Source organism: Drosophila suzukii, unplaced genomic scaffold (genome assembly GCF_043229965.1).
Source record: "Drosophila suzukii unplaced genomic scaffold, CBGP_Dsuzu_IsoJpt1.0 scf_32, whole genome shotgun sequence".
Taxonomy (NCBI): Eukaryota; Metazoa; Arthropoda; class Insecta; order Diptera; family Drosophilidae; genus Drosophila; species Drosophila suzukii.
In genome coordinates this window covers 65,001-85,000 of record NW_027255919.1, presented here as the reverse complement: position 1 = coordinate 85,000, position 20,000 = coordinate 65,001, and the positions used below count along the sequence as shown (strand labels likewise).

Below are 20,000 nucleotides of genomic sequence, written 5' to 3'. Positions count from 1 at the left end.
GGAGCGTCAATATTCTAGTATGAGAAATTAACGATTTAAGTCCTTCTTAAATGAGGCCATTTACCCATAGAGGGTGCCAGGCCCGTATAACGTTAATGATTACTAGATGATGTTTCCAAAGAGTCGTGTTGCTTGATAGTGCAGCACTAAGTGGGTGGTAAACTCCATCTAAAACTAAATATAACCATGAGACCGATAGTAAACAAGTACCGTGAGGGAAAGTTGAAAAGAACTCTGAATAGAGAGTTAAACAGTACGTGAAACTGCTTAGAGGTTAAGCCCGATGAACCTGAATATCCGTTATGGAAAATTCATCATTAAAATTGTAATATTTAAACAATATTATGATAATAGTGTGCATTTTTTCCATATAAGGACATTGTAATCTATTAGCATACAAAATTTATCATAAAATATAACTTATAGTTTATTCAAATTAATTTGCTTGCATTTTAACACAGAATAAATGTTATTAATTTGATAAAGTGCTGATAGATTTATATGAATACAGTGCGTTAATTTTTCGGAATTATATAATGGCATAATTATCATTGATTTTTGTGTTTATTATATGCACTTGTATGATTAACAATGCGAAAGATTCAGGATACCTTCGGGACCCGTCTTGAAACACGGACCAAGGAGTCTAACATATGTGCAAGTTATTGGGATATAAACCTAATAGCGTAATTAACTTGACTAATAATGGGATTAGTTTTTTAACTATTTATAGCTAATTAACACAATCCCGGGGCGTTCTATATAGTTATGTATAATGATATTTATATTATTTATGCCTCTAACTGGAACGTACCTTGAGCATATATGCTGTGACCCGAAAGATGGTGAACTATACTTGATCAGGTTGAAGTCAGGGGAAACCCTGATGGAAGACCGAAACAGTTCTGACGTGCAAATCGATTGTCAGAATTGAGTATAGGGGCGAAAGACCAATCGAACCATCTAGTAGCTGGTTCCTTCCGAAGTTTCCCTCAGGATAGCTGGTGCATTTTAATGTTATATAAAATAATCTTATCTGGTAAAGCGAATGATTAGAGGCCTTAGGGTCGAAACGATCTTAACCTATTCTCAAACTTTAAATGGGTAAGAACCTTAACTTTCTTGATATGAAGTTCAAGGTTATGATATAATGTGCCCAGTGGGCCACTTTTGGTAAGCAGAACTGGCGCTGTGGGATGAACCAAACGTAATGTTACGGTGCCCAAATTAACAACTCATGCAGATACCATGAAAGGCGTTGGTTGCTTAAAACAGCAGGACGGTGATCATGGAAGTCGAAATCCGCTAAGGAGTGTGTAACAACTCACCTGCCGAAGCAACTAGCCCTTAAAATGGATGGCGCTTAAGTTGTATACCTATACATTACCGCTAAAGTAGATGATTTATATTACTTGTGATATAAATTTTGAAACTTTAGTGAGTAGGAAGGTACAATGGTATGCGTAGAAGTGTTTGGCGCAAGCCTGCATGGAGCTGCCATTGGTACAGATCTTGGTGGTAGTAGCAAATAATCGAATGAGACCTTGGAGGACTGAAGTGGAGAAGGGTTTCGTGTGAACAGTGGTTGATCACGAGTTAGTCGGTCCTAAGTTCAAGGCGAAAGCCGAAAATTTTCAAGTAAAACACAAATGCCATACAAATATATTATATTATATAAATCAAGCTAATTAATATACTTGAATAATTTTGAACGAAAGGGAATACGGTTCCAATTCCGTAACCTGTTGAGTATCCGTTTGTTATTAAATATGGGCCTCGTGCTCATCCTGGCAACAGGAACGACCATAAAGAAGCCGTCGAGAGATATCGGAAGAGTTTTCTTTTCTGTTTTATAGCCGTACTACCATGGAAGTCTTTCGCAGAGAGATATGGTAGATGGGCTAGAAGAGCATGACATATACTGTTGTGTCGATATTTTCTCCTCGGACCTTGAAAATTTATGGTGGGGACACGCAAACTTCTCAACAGGCCGTACCAATATCCGCAGCTGGTCTCCAAGGTGAAGAGTCTCTAGTCGATAGAATAATGTAGGTAAGGGAAGTCGGCAAATTAGATCCGTAACTTCGGGATAAGGATTGGCTCTGAAGATTGAGATAGTCGGGCTTGATTGGGAAACAATAACATGGTTTATGTGCTCGTTCTGGGTAAATAGAGTGTCTGGCATTTATGTTGGTCACTTGTTCCCCGGATAGTTTAGTTACGTAGCCAATTGTGGAACTTTCTTGCTAAAATTTTTAAGAATACTAATTGGGTTAAACCAATTAGTTCTTATTAATTATAACGATTATCAATTAACAATCAATTCAGAACTGGCACGGACTTGGGGAATCCGACTGTCTAATTAAAACAAAGCATTGTGATGGCCCTAGCGGGTGTTGACACAATGTGATTTCTGCCCAGTGCTCTGAATGTCAAAGTGAAGAAATTCAAGTAAGCGCGGGTCAACGGCGGGAGTAACTATGACTCTCTTAAGGTAGCCAAATGCCTCGTCATCTAATTAGTGACGCGCATGAATGGATTAACGAGATTCCTACTGTCCCTATCTACTATCTAGCGAAACCACAGCCAAGGGAACGGGCTTGGAATAATTAGCGGGGAAAGAAGACCCTTTTGAGCTTGACTCTAATCTGGCAGTGTAAGGAGACATAAGAGGTGTAGAATAAGTGGGAGATATTAGACTTCGGTTTGGTATCGCCAATGAAATACCACTACTCTTATTGTTTCCTTACTTACTTGATTAAATGGAACGTGTATCATTTCCTAGCCATTATACGGATATATTTATTATATCTTATGGTATTGGGTTTTGATGCAAGCTTCTTGATCAAAGTATCACGAGTTTGTTATATAATCGCAAACAAATTCTTTAATAAAACGGTGCATTTATGTATTTTTGATTTGAAAATTTGGTATAACTCCAATTACTCAGGTATGATCCAATTCAAGGACATTGCCAGGTAGGGAGTTTGACTGGGGCGGTACATCTCTCAAATAATAACGGAGGTGTCCCAAGGCCAGCTCAGTGCGGACAGAAACCACACATAGAGCAAAAGGGCAAATGCTGACTTGATCTCGGTGTTCAGTACACACAGGGACAGCAAAAGCTCGGCCTATCGATCCTTTTGGTTTAAAGAGTTTTTAACAAGAGGTGTCAGAAAAGTTACCATAGGGATAACTGGCTTGTGGCGGCCAAGCGTTCATAGCGACGTCGCTTTTTGATCCTTCGATGTCGGCTCTTCCTATCATTGTGAAGCAAAATTCACCAAGCGTTGGATTGTTCACCCATGCAAGGGAACGTGAGCTGGGTTTAGACCGTCGTGAGACAGGTTAGTTTTACCCTACTAATGACAAAACGTTGTTGCGACAGCATTCCTGCGTAGTACGAGAGGAACCGCAGGTACGGACCAATGGCACAATACTTGTTCGAGCGAACAGTGGTATGACGCTACGTCCGTTGGATTATGCCTGAACGCCTCTAAGGTCGTATCCGTGCTGGACTGCAATGATAAATAAGGGGCAATTTGCATTGTATGGCTTCTAAACCATTTAAAGTTTATAATTTACTTTATAAACGACAATGGATGTGATGCCAATGTAATTTGTAACATAGTAAATTGGGAGGATCTTTGATCACCTGATGCCGCGCTAGTTACATATAAAAGCATTATTTAATACAATGACAAAGCCTAGAATCAATTGTAAACGACTTTTGTAACAGGCAAGGTGTTGTAAGTGGTTGAGCAGCTGCCATACTGCGATCCACTGAAGCTTATCCTTTGCTTGATGATTCGATAATAAAGATGTTGCAAGCGGCATAATAATTTATGCTTGCTTGCAACGGCGCGCCACTTTGTGGTTAGCAAAAGGTCTAGTAATATAAGAGACCTATAAAAAAATCAATATATTATTATAAATAAATATTGAACAAACAAAATGCATCGTCATCTTTATTAGTGACGCGATGATAAAGTGGCAAACATATTCCATGTATAAATATTCCTATGGTATTTTGATAATGCAAGTAAAGAGGACATATATAAAAGTAAGTATATGTTCCTCCAATGGTAGCAGCGGTTGGTTGGTTGGTGTCTGCTCCTCTTATTGTTCAAAACTTATGTTATGGTAGCAAGTCTGTATCGTCATATTATTAGTGACGCGAAAAATTAGTGGCAAACAATATTCGATGTATAAATATTCCTATGGTATTAATATTCAAATGAAGAGACCATTTAAATAAAGAGGACATATATAAAAGTAAGTATATGTTCCTCCAATGGTAGCAGCGGTTGGTTGGTTGGTGTCTGCTCCTCTTATTGTTCAAAACTTATGTTATGGTAGCAAGTCTGTATCGTCATATTATAAGTGACGCGAAAAATTAATGGCAAACATATTCGATGTATATAAATATTCCTATGGTATTCAAATTCAAGTAAAGAGACCATTAAAGTACAGAGAGAGGCCATATAATAAGTAAGTATATGTTCCTCCAATGGTAGCAGTGGTTGGTTGGTTGGTTGGTTGGCGGCTGCTCCTCTTATTGTTCAAAACTTATGTTATGGTAGCAAGTCTGTATCGTCATATTATAAGTGACGCGAAAAATTAGTGGCAAACATATTCGATGTATAAATATTCCTATGGTATTGAAATTCAAATAAAGAGACCATTAAAATAAAGAGGACATATATAAAAGTAAGTAATGGTAGCGGCGGTTGGTTGGTTGGCGGCTGCTCTTATTGTTCAAAACTTATGTTATCAATATGAGTTTGGCAATACAATAAAGAAGACCAATCTAATCCATATAAGACTAAATGGATTATATGGATATGCTTAGGAAACCCATATATTAATAAAAAAAAATTTATGTATAGAAAATTATACATATATGTATTTATATAAATGAATCGTATGGATATGGCTTATAGTAGATATAATACCTTTAAGGCATATTAATGTATAATATAGTAAATATATATACGTTGAAATATAAATGCATTTTTATATATATGGCAGCATATAAGTGTCATATGAAAAATAATAGAGTTTACCCATATATCACTGAAATGAGATATATAAACCTAGTGAGGGGCGGCACTAGTGAATGAATCGTATAGATATGGCTTACAGGTATAATACCTATATGTCATAATATGGTTTAATATTATAAATATACATTGAAATATGAATGAATTGTATAGATATGGCTTTTAAATGCCATATGCATAAGAATAAATAGAATGATTAACACTTATATCACTGAAATAAGATATAAAAACCTAGTGAAGGGTGGCACTAGTACTGTAAACATGATTTTGGCAGAGCTCGGGGTAAAAAACTACTATAGGGAGGTGGTCGTTGGCGGGCCCCTCCTCGTATTGGTCAAAACCTATGTTATACATATGAGGTTGTCAATACTATAAAGAACGCCAAGCATATCCATATAAATGTATGGATATGCATACAAATCCATACAAAAGTGAAAAAAAAATAATGTATTGAAAAATATACATATATTTATATAAGTGAATCGTATGGATATGTCTTATAGGTATAATACCTATAAGGCATAACAATGTATAATCTAGCAAATATACATCGAAATATGCAGGAATTGTATAGATATGGCATATAAATGCCATATACATAAGAATAAATTGTATATCAATGCAATAAGATATATAAACCTAGTGAGGGGCGGCACTAGTAAATGAATCGTATGGATATGGCTTATAGGTATAATACCTATAAGGCATAATAATGTATAATATAATAAATATACATTAAAACATGATTGAATTATATAGATATGGCATATAAATGCCATATACTTAAGAATAAATGGTAAAATTTACCCGTATATCACTTAAACACGATATATAAACCTAGTGAGGGTGACGCTAGTACTGTAAACATGCTTTTGGTAGATAATGGGTCCAAAATCTACTATAGGGAGGTGGTCGTTGGCGGGCCCCTCCTCGTATTGGTCAAAACCTATGTTATGCATATAAGTTTGTCAATACTATTAAGACCGCCAAGCATATCCATATAAATGTATGGATATGCATAAAAATCCATACAAAAGTGAAAAAAAATAATGTATTGAAAAATATACATATATTTATATAAGTGAATCGTATGGATATGGCTTATAGGTATAATACCTATAAGGCATAACAATGTATAATCTAGCAAGTATACATCGAAATATGAAGGAATTGTATAGATATGGCATATAAATGCCATATACATAAGAATAAATTGTATATCAATGCAATAAGATATATAAACCTAGTGAGGGGCGGCACTAGTAAATGAATCGTATGGATATGGCTTATAGGTATAATACCTATAAGGCATAATAATGTATAATATAATAAATATACATTAAAACATGATTGAATTATATAGATATGGCATATAAATGCCATATACTTAAGAATAAATGGTAAAATTTACCCGTATATCACTGAAACACGATATATAAACCTAGTGAGGGTGACACTAGTACTGTAAACATGCTTTTAGAAGATCATGGGTCCAAAAACTACTATAGGGAGGTGGTCGTTGGCGGGCCCCTCCTCGTATTGGTCAAAACCTATGTTATGCATATAAGTTTGTCAATACTATTAAGACCGCCAAGCATATCCATATAAATGTATGGATATGCATAAAAATCCATACAAAAGTGAAAAAAAATAATGTATTGAAAAATATACATATATTTATATAAGTGAATCGTATGGATATGGCTTATAGGTATAATACCTATAAGGCATAACAATGTATAATCTAGCAAGTATACATCGAAATATGAAGGAATTGTATAGATATGCCATATAAATGCCATATAAATAAGAATAAATTGTATATCAATGCAATAAGATATATAAACCTAGTGAGGGGCGGCACTAGTAAATGAATCGTATGGATATGGCTTATAGGTATAATACCTATAAGGCATAATAATGTATAATATAATAAATATACATTAAAATATGATTGAATTATATAGATATGGCATATAAATGCCATATACTTAAGAATAAATGGTAAAATTTACCCGTATATCACTGAAACACGATATATAAACCTAGTGAGGGTGACACTAGTACTGTAAACATGCTTTTAGAAGATCATGGGTCCAAAAACTACTATAGGGAGGTGGTCGTTGGCGGGCCCCTCCTCGTATTGGTCAAAACTTATGTTATGCGTATGCATATGATTTTGTCAATACTATAAAGAAAACTTGTTTTGTACATACAAAACTAAATGAATTATATGGATATTGAAAAATAAATGGGTGGTTGGCAAAGAGAATTGAAAATACCCGAATTGAAGATATTGGGTTCAAAAACTACTATAGGGTGGTGTAGCAAATAAAGTTAAGACCATATATCCATATAATGGATATACACATGTATTCTCTTATTATAAGAAAGAATACCATATGGTTGGTTGGTAAAGATAATTGAAAATACCCGAATTGAAGATTACGGGTTCAAAAACTATTATATGGTGATGTAGCAAATAAAATGAAGATGATATATCCATATAATGGAAATATATGTGTATTCACTTATTATAAGAGAGAGTTTCAAATGGTTTGGTGGCAAAGACAATTGAAAATACCCGAATTAAAGATAATGGGTCCAAAAACTACTATAGGATGGTCAATGGGCCGGCCATCTCCTATTGACAATAGTCGGTAGATAAGATATTATCCGTCAAATTTGTTTCTGTGTTCATTTATGAATATGGGACTTGGCTCCGCGGTTAATATTTTAAGCCCAAGATAATAAAGTCGAAACAAAGGCCAAGTGTTTCTATTATACATAGAATAACAAATTGTTTCCCAATTTTATCGTTAATTAATCCTATTTAAAACAAAAAGAGGCAGGATTGCTAGATATACATTGTAAATGTATATTTGACCTTTCTGCCTCTATCTTAACTATTTAATATTAGTTTACACAAAAAAAGGCGTAAAAGCGAATTATAAATATATTTTATTATTAAAGTACATATCATATATGCGCTCGGTTTTATATTATATATTACCAAAGAGTCTATATGAATATATACAGATAAATTTTAAATTTATCATCAAAATACAAATGATTTAACTCAATATTATATATTGGTTAAACAAAAATTGTACATGTGTGGATACAATAATGACGTATGTCGAACAAAAATGATATTTTAGAATGAAATATGCATATATAAAGAAAATATTATTACATATTACAAAATATTGTGTTTTAAAGAAGATAAGATATTTCTTTTTTTTAAACATCAATAATTAAAAAACTTGTTATTATTAGTGGCGAAACAAGTATATATTGAAAACAAACGTATACGAATGCTATATAAAAATGGCCGTATTCGATAGAAAACAATCTATAAAATTTATATTGCTAATTTCTATTCAAAAATATGAATGAAATATGAATAAAAACATTATTCTGGTTGATCCTGCCAGTAGTTATATGCTTGTCTCAAAGATTAAGCCATGCATGTCTAAGTACACACGAATTAAAAGTGAAACCGCAAAAGGCTCATTATATCAGTTATGGTTCCTTAGATCGTTAACAGTTACTTGGATAACTGTGGTAATTCTAGAGCTAATACATGCAATTAAAACATGAACCTTATGGGACATGTGCTTTTATTAGGCTAAAACCAAGCGATCGCAAGATCGTTATATTGGTTGAACTCTAGATAACATGCAGATCGTATGGTCTTGTACCGACGACAGATCTTTCAAATGTCTGCCCTATCAACTTTTGATGGTAGTATCTAGGACTACCATGGTTGCAACGGGTAACGGGGAATCAGGGTTCGATTCCGGAGAGGGAGCCTGAGAAACGGCTACCACATCTAAGGAAGGCAGCAGGCGCGTAAATTACCCACTCCCAGCTCGGGGAGGTAGTGACGAAAAATAACAATACAGGACTCATATCCGAGGCCCTGTAATTGGAATGAGTACACTTTAAATCCTTTAACAAGGACCAATTGGAGGGCAAGTCTGGTGCCAGCAGCCGCGGTAATTCCAGCTCCAATAGCGTATATTAAAGTTGTTGCGGTTAAAACGTTCGTAGTTGAACTTGTGCTTCATACGGGTAGTACAACTTACAATTGTGGTTAGTACTATACCTTTATGTATGTAAGCGTATTACCGGTGGAGTTCTTACATGTGCTTAGATACTTGTATTTTTTCATATGTTCCTCCTATTTAAAAACCTGCATTAGTGCTCTTAAACGAGTGTTATTGTGGGCCGGTACAATTACTTTGAACAAATTAGAGTGCTTAAAGCAGGCTTCAAATGCCTGAATATTCTGTGCATGGGATAATGAAATAAGACCTCTGTTCTGCTTTCATTGGTTTTCAGATCAAGAGGTAATGATTAATAGAAGCAGTTTGGGGGCATTAGTATTACGACGCGAGAGGTGAAATTCTTGGACCGTCGTAAGACTAACTTAAGCGAAAGCATTTGCCAAAGATGTTTTCATTAATCAAGAACGAAAGTTAGAGGTTCGAAGGCGATCAGATACCGCCCTAGTTCTAACCATAAACGATGCCAGCTAGCAATTGGGTGTAGCTACTTTTATGGCTCTCTCAGTCGCTTCCCGGGAAACCAAAGCTTTTGGGCTCCGGGGGAAGTATGGTTGCAAAGCTGAAACTTAAAGGAATTGACGGAAGGGCACCACCAGGAGTGGAGCCTGCGGCTTAATTTGACTCAACACGGGAAAACTTACCAGGTCCGAACATAAGTGTGTAAGACAGATTGATAGCTCTTTCTCGAATCTATGGGTGGTGGTGCATGGCCGTTCTTAGTTCGTGGAGTGATTTGTCTGGTTAATTCCGATAACGAACGAGACTCAAATATATTAAATAGATATCTTCAGGATTATGGTGTTGAAGCTTATATAGCCTTCATTCATGGTGGCAGTAAAATGTTTATTGTGTTTGAATGTGTTTATATAAGTGGAGCCGTACCTGTTGGTTTGTCCCATTATAAGGACACTAGCTTCTTAAATGGACAAATTGCGTCTAGCAATAATGAGATTGAGCAATAACAGGTCTGTGATGCCCTTAGATGTCCTGGGCTGCACGCGCGCTACAATGAAAGTATCAACGTGTATTTCCTAGACCGAGAGGTCCGGGTAAACCGCTGAACCACTTTCATGCTTGGGATTGTGAACTGAAACTGTTCACATGAACTTGGAATTCCCAGTAAGTGTGAGTCATTAACTCGCATTGATTACGTCCCTGCCCTTTGTACACACCGCCCGTCGCTACTACCGATTGAATTATTTAGTGAGGTCTCCGGACGTGATCACTGTGACGCCTTGTGTGTTACGGTTGTTTCGCAAAAGTTGACCGAACTTGATTATTTAGAGGAAGTAAAAGTCGTAACAAGGTTTCCGTAGGTGAACCTGCGGAAGGATCATTATTGTTTAATATCCTTACCGTTAATAAAAAAATTTGTTTTTATTATAATAACATTATTATAGTAATACAAATAAAATATTAAATTGCCAAAAATATGATCTATATATATATAGATCAAATACAATTTCGAAAAAGCAAGTCGAAATATAATAATTGTAATAAGAAATATATAATATATAAATATATTATTGCAATAAATAAGAGAAATAAATAAGCAAGAAAGCAAAAGCAAAACAAATAACAAATTCGAACAAGCAAATCGAAATTATTTGATATTATTATTATATTGTATATTAAATGCAATTAATAAAACACTGTGTGTATATGGACCATAATATACACGCGTTGCGATATGTATTGTTCATCTCAGTTATGCGCATACATTGGATAATGCAACAACCTAAAATGTACAATGTTGTACCTGATTAATACAGGTTAATGTTTTATATAAATTTCAATATATATCGCTAAAAAGTATTTAATACCGTAAATGCCATTAAAAAAATACTTGATATATTATTGGTTATATGAAACTAAGACATTTCGCAGCATTCGTTTTAGGTATAAAAATAAATTTATTGAAGGAATTGATATATGCCAGTAAAATGGTGTATTTTTAATTTCTTTCAATAAAAACATATATGACAAAATTAACAAACCAATATATAAAACTCTAAGCGGTGGATCACTCGGCTCATGGGTCGATGAAGAACGCAGCAAACTGTGCGTCATCGTGTGAACTGCAGGACACATGAACATCGACATTTTGAACGCATATCGCAGTCCATGCTGTTATGTACTTTAATTAATTTTATAGTGCTGCTTGGACTACATATGGTTGAGGGTTGTAAGACTATGCTAATTAAGTTGTTTATACAAATTTTATAATGAAATTTTATAAGCATATGGTATATTATTGGATAATAATAATTTAATTATTTTATTCATAATATTAACAAATATATGAAAAACATTATCTCACATTAGTAAATTAATTTGAATGTGAAAAACGAAGAGAAATATTTTCTTTTTCAATCAAATAATACTGAGAAATGTCTAGCATAAAAAATTTATCTAGAATTGTCTCTTATTAACGATTAGAAAATAGAAAGCCGTTGACTATATTATTATTCTTCGTTGATTCGTTAGACCAAACAAATGCCATACAAATATATATATATATAAATATAACGAATTTAATAAAATGTTTTATCATTATATATAAAGAATTAATTGCAAATAAAAGTTATACACAACCTCAACTCATATGGGACTACCCCCTGAATTTAAGCATATTAATTAGGGGAGGAAAAGAAACTAACCAGGATTTTCTTAGTAGCGGCGAGCGAAAAGAAATCAGTTCAGCACTAAGTCACTTTGTCTATATGGCAAATGTGAGATGCAGTGTATGGAGCGTCAATATTCTAGTATGAGAAATTAACGATTTAAGTCCTTCTTAAATGAGGCCATTTACCCATAGAGGGTGCCAGGCCCGTATAACGTTAATGATTACTAGATGATGTTTCCAAAGAGTCGTGTTGCTTGATAGTGCAGCACTAAGTGGGTGGTAAACTCCATCTAAAACTAAATATAACCATGAGACCGATAGTAAACAAGTACCGTGAGGGAAAGTTGAAAAGAACTCTGAATAGAGAGTTAAACAGTACGTGAAACTGCTTAGAGGTTAAGCCCGATGAACCTGAATATCCGTTATGGAAAATTCATCATTAAAATTGTAATATTTAAACAATATTATGATAATAGTGTGCATTTTTTCCATATAAGGACATTGTAATCTATTAGCATACAAAATTTATCATAAAATATAACTTATAGTTTATTCAAATTAATTTGCTTGCATTTTAACACAGAATAAATGTTATTAATTTGATAAAGTGCTGATAGATTTATATGAATACAGTGCGTTAATTTTTCGGAATTATATAATGGCATAATTATCATTGATTTTTGTGTTTATTATATGCACTTGTATGATTAACAATGCGAAAGATTCAGGATACCTTCGGGACCCGTCTTGAAACACGGACCAAGGAGTCTAACATATGTGCAAGTTATTGGGATATAAACCTAATAGCGTAATTAACTTGACTAATAATGGGATTAGTTTTTTAACTATTTATAGCTAATTAACACAATCCCGGGGCGTTCTATATAGTTATGTATAATGATATTTATATTATTTATGCCTCTAACTGGAACGTACCTTGAGCATATATGCTGTGACCCGAAAGATGGTGAACTATACTTGATCAGGTTGAAGTCAGGGGAAACCCTGATGGAAGACCGAAACAGTTCTGACGTGCAAATCGATTGTCAGAATTGAGTATAGGGGCGAAAGACCAATCGAACCATCTAGTAGCTGGTTCCTTCCGAAGTTTCCCTCAGGATAGCTGGTGCATTTTAATGTTATATAAAATAATCTTATCTGGTAAAGCGAATGATTAGAGGCCTTAGGGTCGAAACGATCTTAACCTATTCTCAAACTTTAAATGGGTAAGAACCTTAACTTTCTTGATATGAAGTTCAAGGTTATGATATAATGTGCCCAGTGGGCCACTTTTGGTAAGCAGAACTGGCGCTGTGGGATGAACCAAACGTAATGTTACGGTGCCCAAATTAACAACTCATGCAGATACCATGAAAGGCGTTGGTTGCTTAAAACAGCAGGACGGTGATCATGGAAGTCGAAATCCGCTAAGGAGTGTGTAACAACTCACCTGCCGAAGCAACTAGCCCTTAAAATGGATGGCGCTTAAGTTGTATACCTATACATTACCGCTAAAGTAGATGATTTATATTACTTGTGATATAAATTTTGAAACTTTAGTGAGTAGGAAGGTACAATGGTATGCGTAGAAGTGTTTGGCGCAAGCCTGCATGGAGCTGCCATTGGTACAGATCTTGGTGGTAGTAGCAAATAATCGAATGAGACCTTGGAGGACTGAAGTGGAGAAGGGTTTCGTGTGAACAGTGGTTGATCACGAGTTAGTCGGTCCTAAGTTCAAGGCGAAAGCCGAAAATTTTCAAGTAAAACACAAATGCCATACAAATATATTATATTATATAAATCAAGCTAATTAATATACTTGAATAATTTTGAACGAAAGGGAATACGGTTCCAATTCCGTAACCTGTTGAGTATCCGTTTGTTATTAAATATGGGCCTCGTGCTCATCCTGGCAACAGGAACGACCATAAAGAAGCCGTCGAGAGATATCGGAAGAGTTTTCTTTTCTGTTTTATAGCCGTACTACCATGGAAGTCTTTCGCAGAGAGATATGGTAGATGGGCTAGAAGAGCATGACATATACTGTTGTGTCGATATTTTCTCCTCGGACCTTGAAAATTTATGGTGGGGACACGCAAACTTCTCAACAGGCCGTACCAATATCCGCAGCTGGTCTCCAAGGTGAAGAGTCTCTAGTCGATAGAATAATGTAGGTAAGGGAAGTCGGCAAATTAGATCCGTAACTTCGGGATAAGGATTGGCTCTGAAGATTGAGATAGTCGGGCTTGATTGGGAAACAATAACATGGTTTATGTGCTCGTTCTGGGTAAATAGAGTGTCTGGCATTTATGTTGGTCACTTGTTCCCCGGATAGTTTAGTTACGTAGCCAATTGTGGAACTTTCTTGCTAAAATTTTTAAGAATACTAATTGGGTTAAACCAATTAGTTCTTATTAATTATAACGATTATCAATTAACAATCAATTCAGAACTGGCACGGACTTGGGGAATCCGACTGTCTAATTAAAACAAAGCATTGTGATGGCCCTAGCGGGTGTTGACACAATGTGATTTCTGCCCAGTGCTCTGAATGTCAAAGTGAAGAAATTCAAGTAAGCGCGGGTCAACGGCGGGAGTAACTATGACTCTCTTAAGGTAGCCAAATGCCTCGTCATCTAATTAGTGACGCGCATGAATGGATTAACGAGATTCCTACTGTCCCTATCTACTATCTAGCGAAACCACAGCCAAGGGAACGGGCTTGGAATAATTAGCGGGGAAAGAAGACCCTTTTGAGCTTGACTCTAATCTGGCAGTGTAAGGAGACATAAGAGGTGTAGAATAAGTGGGAGATATTAGACTTCGGTTTGGTATCGCCAATGAAATACCACTACTCTTATTGTTTCCTTACTTACTTGATTAAATGGAACGTGTATCATTTCCTAGCCATTATACGGATATATTTATTATATCTTATGGTATTGGGTTTTGATGCAAGCTTCTTGATCAAAGTATCACGAGTTTGTTATATAATCGCAAACAAATTCTTTAATAAAACGGTGCATTTATGTATTTTTGATTTGAAAATTTGGTATAACTCCAATTACTCAGGTATGATCCAATTCAAGGACATTGCCAGGTAGGGAGTTTGACTGGGGCGGTACATCTCTCAAATAATAACGGAGGTGTCCCAAGGCCAGCTCAGTGCGGACAGAAACCACACATAGAGCAAAAGGGCAAATGCTGACTTGATCTCGGTGTTCAGTACACACAGGGACAGCAAAAGCTCGGCCTATCGATCCTTTTGGTTTAAAGAGTTTTTAACAAGAGGTGTCAGAAAAGTTACCATAGGGATAACTGGCTTGTGGCGGCCAAGCGTTCATAGCGACGTCGCTTTTTGATCCTTCGATGTCGGCTCTTCCTATCATTGTGAAGCAAAATTCACCAAGCGTTGGATTGTTCACCCATGCAAGGGAACGTGAGCTGGGTTTAGACCGTCGTGAGACAGGTTAGTTTTACCCTACTAATGACAAAACGTTGTTGCGACAGCATTCCTGCGTAGTACGAGAGGAACCGCAGGTACGGACCAATGGCACAATACTTGTTCGAGCGAACAGTGGTATGACGCTACGTCCGTTGGATTATGCCTGAACGCCTCTAAGGTCGTATCCGTGCTGGACTGCAATGATAAATAAGGGGCAATTTGCATTGTATGGCTTCTAAACCATTTAAAGTTTATAATTTACTTTATAAACGACAATGGATGTGATGCCAATGTAATTTGTAACATAGTAAATTGGGAGGATCTTTGATCACCTGATGCCGCGCTAGTTACATATAAAAGCATTATTTAATACAATGACAAAGCCTAGAATCAATTGTAAACGACTTTTGTAACAGGCAAGGTGTTGTAAGTGGTTGAGCAGCTGCCATACTGCGATCCACTGAAGCTTATCCTTTGCTTGATGATTCGATAATAAAGATGTTGCAAGCGGCATAATAATTTATGCTTGCTTGCAACGGCGCGCCACTTTGTGGTTAGCAAAAGGTCTAGTAATATAAGAGACCTATAAAAAAATCAATATATTATTATAAATAAATATTGAACAAACAAAATGCATCGTCATCTTTATTAGTGACGCGATGATAAAGTGGCAAACATATTCCATGTATAAATATTCCTATGGTATTTTGATAATGCAAGTAAAGAGGACATATATAAAAGTAAGTATATGTTCCTCCAATGGTAGCAGCGGTTGGTTGGTTGGTGTCTGCTCCTCTTATTGTTCAAAACTTATGTTATGGTAGCAAGTCTGTATCGTCATATTATTAGTGACGCGAAAAATTAGTGGCAAACAATATTCGATGTATAAATATTCCTATGGTATTAATATTCAAATGAAGAGACCATTTAAATAAAGAGGACATATATAAAAGTAAGTATATGTTCCTCCAATGGTAGCAGCGGTTGGTTGGTTGGTGTCTGCTCCTCTTATTGTTCAAAACTTATGTTATGGTAGCAAGTCTGTATCGTCATATTATAAGTGACGCGAAAAATTAATGGCAAACATATTCGATGTATATAAATATTCCTATGGTATTCAAATTCAAGTAAAGAGACCATTAAAGTACAGAGAGAGGCCATATAATAAGTAAGTATATGTTCCTCCAATGGTAGCAGTGGTTGGTTGGTTGGTTGGTTGGCGGCTGCTCCTCTTATTGTTCAAAACTTATGTTATGGTAGCAAGTCTGTATCGTCATATTATAAGTGACGCGAAAAATTAGTGGCAAACATATTCGATGTATAAATATTCCTATGGTATTGAAATTCAAATAAAGAGACCATTAAAATAAAGAGGACATATATAAAAGTAAGTAATGGTAGCGGCGGTTGGTTGGTTGGCGGCTGCTCTTATTGTTCAACACTTATGTTATCAATATGAGTTTGGCAATACAATAAAGAAGACCAATCTAATCCATATAAGACTAAATGGATTATATGGATATGCTTAGGAAACCCATATATTAATAAAAAAAAATTTATGTATAGAAAATTATACATATATGTATTTATATAAATGAATCGTATGGATATGGCTTATAGTAGATATAATACCTTTAAGGCATATTAATGTATAATATAGTAAATATATATACGTTGAAATATAAATGCATTTTTATATATATGGCAGCATATAAGTGTCATATGAAAAATAATAGAGTTTACCCATATATCACTGAAATGAGATATATAAACCTAGTGAGGGGCGGCACTAGTGAATGAATCGTATAGATATGGCTTACAGGTATAATACCTATATGTCATAATATGGTTTAATATTATAAATATACATTGAAATATGAATGAATTGTATAGATATGGCTTTTAAATGCCATATGCATAAGAATAAATAGAATGATTAACACTTATATCACTGAAATAAGATATAAAAACCTAGTGAAGGGTGGCACTAGTACTGTAAACATGATTTTGGCAGAGCTCGGGGTAAAAAACTACTATAGGGAGGTGGTCGTTGGCGGGCCCCTCCTCGTATTGGTCAAAACCTATGTTATACATATGAGGTTGTCAATACTATAAAGAACGCCAAGCATATCCATATAAATGTATGGATATGCATACAAATCCATACAAAAGTGAAAAAAAAATAATGTATTGAAAAATATACATATATTTATATAAGTGAATCGTATGGATATGTCTTATAGGTATAATACCTATAAGGCATAACAATGTATAATCTAGCAAATATACATCGAAATATGCAGGAATTGTATAGATATGGCATATAAATGCCATATACATAAGAATAAATTGTATATCAATGCAATAAGATATATAAACCTAGTGAGGGGCGGCACTAGTAAATGAATCGTATGGATATGGCTTATAGGTATAATACCTATAAGGCATAATAATGTATAATATAATAAATATACATTAAAACATGATTGAATTATATAGATATGGCATATAAATGCCATATACTTAAGAATAAATGGTAAAATTTACCCGTATATCACTTAAACACGATATATAAACCTAGTGAGGGTGACGCTAGTACTGTAAACATGCTTTTGGTAGATAATGGGTCCAAAATCTACTATAGGGAGGTGGTCGTTGGCGGGCCCCTCCTCGTATTGGTCAAAACCTATGTTATGCATATAAGTTTGTCAATACTATTAAGACCGCCAAGCATATCCATATAAATGTATGGATATGCATAAAAATCCATACAAAAGTGAAAAAAAATAATGTATTGAAAAATATACATATATTTATATAAGTGAATCGTATGGATATGGCTTATAGGTATAATACCTATAAGGCATAACAATGTATAATCTAGCAAGTATACATCGAAATATGAAGGAATTGTATAGATATGGCATATAAATGCCATATACATAAGAATAAATTGTATATCAATGCAATAAGATATATAAACCTAGTGAGGGGCGGCACTAGTAAATGAATCGTATGGATATGGCTTATAGGTATAATACCTATAAGGCATAATAATGTATAATATAATAAATATACATTAAAACATGATTGAATTATATAGATATGGCATATAAATGCCATATACTTAAGAATAAATGGTAAAATTTACCCGTATATCACTGAAACACGATATATAAACCTAGTGAGGGTGACACTAGTACTGTAAACATGCTTTTAGAAGATCATGGGTCCAAAAACTACTATAGGGAGGTGGTCGTTGGCGGGCCCCTCCTCGTATTGGTCAAAACCTATGTTATGCATATAAGTTTGTCAATACTATTAAGACCGCCAAGCATATCCATATAAATGTATGGATATGCATAAAAATCCATACAAAAGTGAAAAAAAATAATGTATTGAAAAATATACATATATTTATATAAGTGAATCGTATGGATATGGCTTATAGGTATAATACCTATAAGGCATAACAATGTATAATCTAGCAAGTATACATCGAAATATGAAGGAATTGTATAGATATGCCATATAAATGCCATATAAATAAGAATAAATTGTATATCAATGCAATAAGATATATAAACCTAGTGAGGGGCGGCACTAGTAAATGAATCGTATGGATATGGCTTATAGGTATAATACCTATAAGGCATAATAATGTATAATATAATAAATATACATTAAAATATGATTGAATTATATAGATATGGCATATAAATGCCATATACTTAAGAATAAATGGTAAAATTTACCCGTATATCACTGAAACACGATATATAAACCTAGTGAGGGTGACACTAGTACTGTAAACATGCTTTTAGAAGATCATGGGTCCAAAAACTACTATAGGGAGGTGGTCGTTGGCGGGCCCCTCCTCGTATTGGTCAAAACTTATGTTATGCGTATGCATATGATTTTGTCAATACTATAAAGAAAACTTGTTTTGTACATACAAAACTAAATGAATTATATGGATATTGAAAAATAAATGGGTGGTTGGCAAAGAGAATTGAAAATACCCGAATTGAAGATATTGGGTTCAAAAACTACTATAGGGTGGTGTAGCAAATAAAGTTAAGACCATATATCCATATAATGGATATACACATGTATTCTCTTATTATAAGAAAGAATACCATATGGTTGGTTGGTAAAGATAATTGAAAATACCCGAATTGAAGATTACGGGTTCAAAAACTATTATATGGTGATGTAGCAAATAAAATGAAGATGATATATCCATATAATGGAAATATATGTGTATTCACTTATTATAAGAGAGAGTTTCAAATGGTTTGGTGGCAAAGACAATTGAAAATACCCGAATTAAAGATAATGGGTCCAAAAACTACTATAGGATGGTCAATGGGCCGGCCATCTCCTATTGACAATAGTCGGTAGATAAGATATTATCCGTCAAATTTGTTTCTGTGTTCATTTATGAATATGGGACTTGGCTCCGCGGTTAATATTTTAAGCCCAAGATAATAAAGTCGAAACAAAGGCCAAGTGTTTCTATTATACATAGAATAACAAATTGTTTCCCAATTTTATCGTTAATTAATCCTATTTAAAACAAAAAGAGGCAGGATTGCTAGATATACATTGTAAATGTATATTTGACCTTTCTGCCTCTATCTTAACTATTTAATATTAGTTTACACAAAAAAAGGCGTAAAAGCGAATTATAAATATATTTTATTATTAAAGTACATATCATATATGCGCTCGGTTTTATATTATATATTACCAAAGAGTCTATATGAATATATACAGATAAATTTTAAATT

The 20,000-nt window shown here is 34.5% G+C and overlaps 4 non-coding genes across 4 annotated transcripts in view; all 4 read left to right on the top strand.

Annotated features, from left to right (window-relative positions):
• Window positions 1-3,813, top strand: part of LOC139354852 (large subunit ribosomal RNA) — a 3,970-nt gene extending 157 nt beyond the window's left edge. The window contains exon 1 of the ribosomal RNA XR_011605702.1: window positions 1-3,813. This exon is cut by the window's left edge and continues 157 nt beyond it. This is a non-coding gene — a ribosomal RNA (large subunit ribosomal RNA).
• A 4,667-nt stretch (window positions 3,814-8,480) lies between these two features.
• Window positions 8,481-10,475, top strand: LOC118878953 (small subunit ribosomal RNA). The gene has a single exon (XR_005015469.1). It is a non-coding gene; the product is annotated as a small subunit ribosomal RNA (ribosomal RNA).
• A 668-nt stretch (window positions 10,476-11,143) lies between these two features.
• On the top strand, window positions 11,144-11,322 carry LOC118879287 (5.8S ribosomal RNA). Its single transcript, XR_005015475.1, has one exon. It is a non-coding gene; the product is annotated as a 5.8S ribosomal RNA (ribosomal RNA).
• A 405-nt stretch (window positions 11,323-11,727) lies between these two features.
• Window positions 11,728-15,697, top strand: LOC118878958 (large subunit ribosomal RNA). The gene has a single exon (XR_005015473.3). It is a non-coding gene; the product is annotated as a large subunit ribosomal RNA (ribosomal RNA).
• Window positions 15,698-20,000: the final 4,303 nt, after the last annotated feature.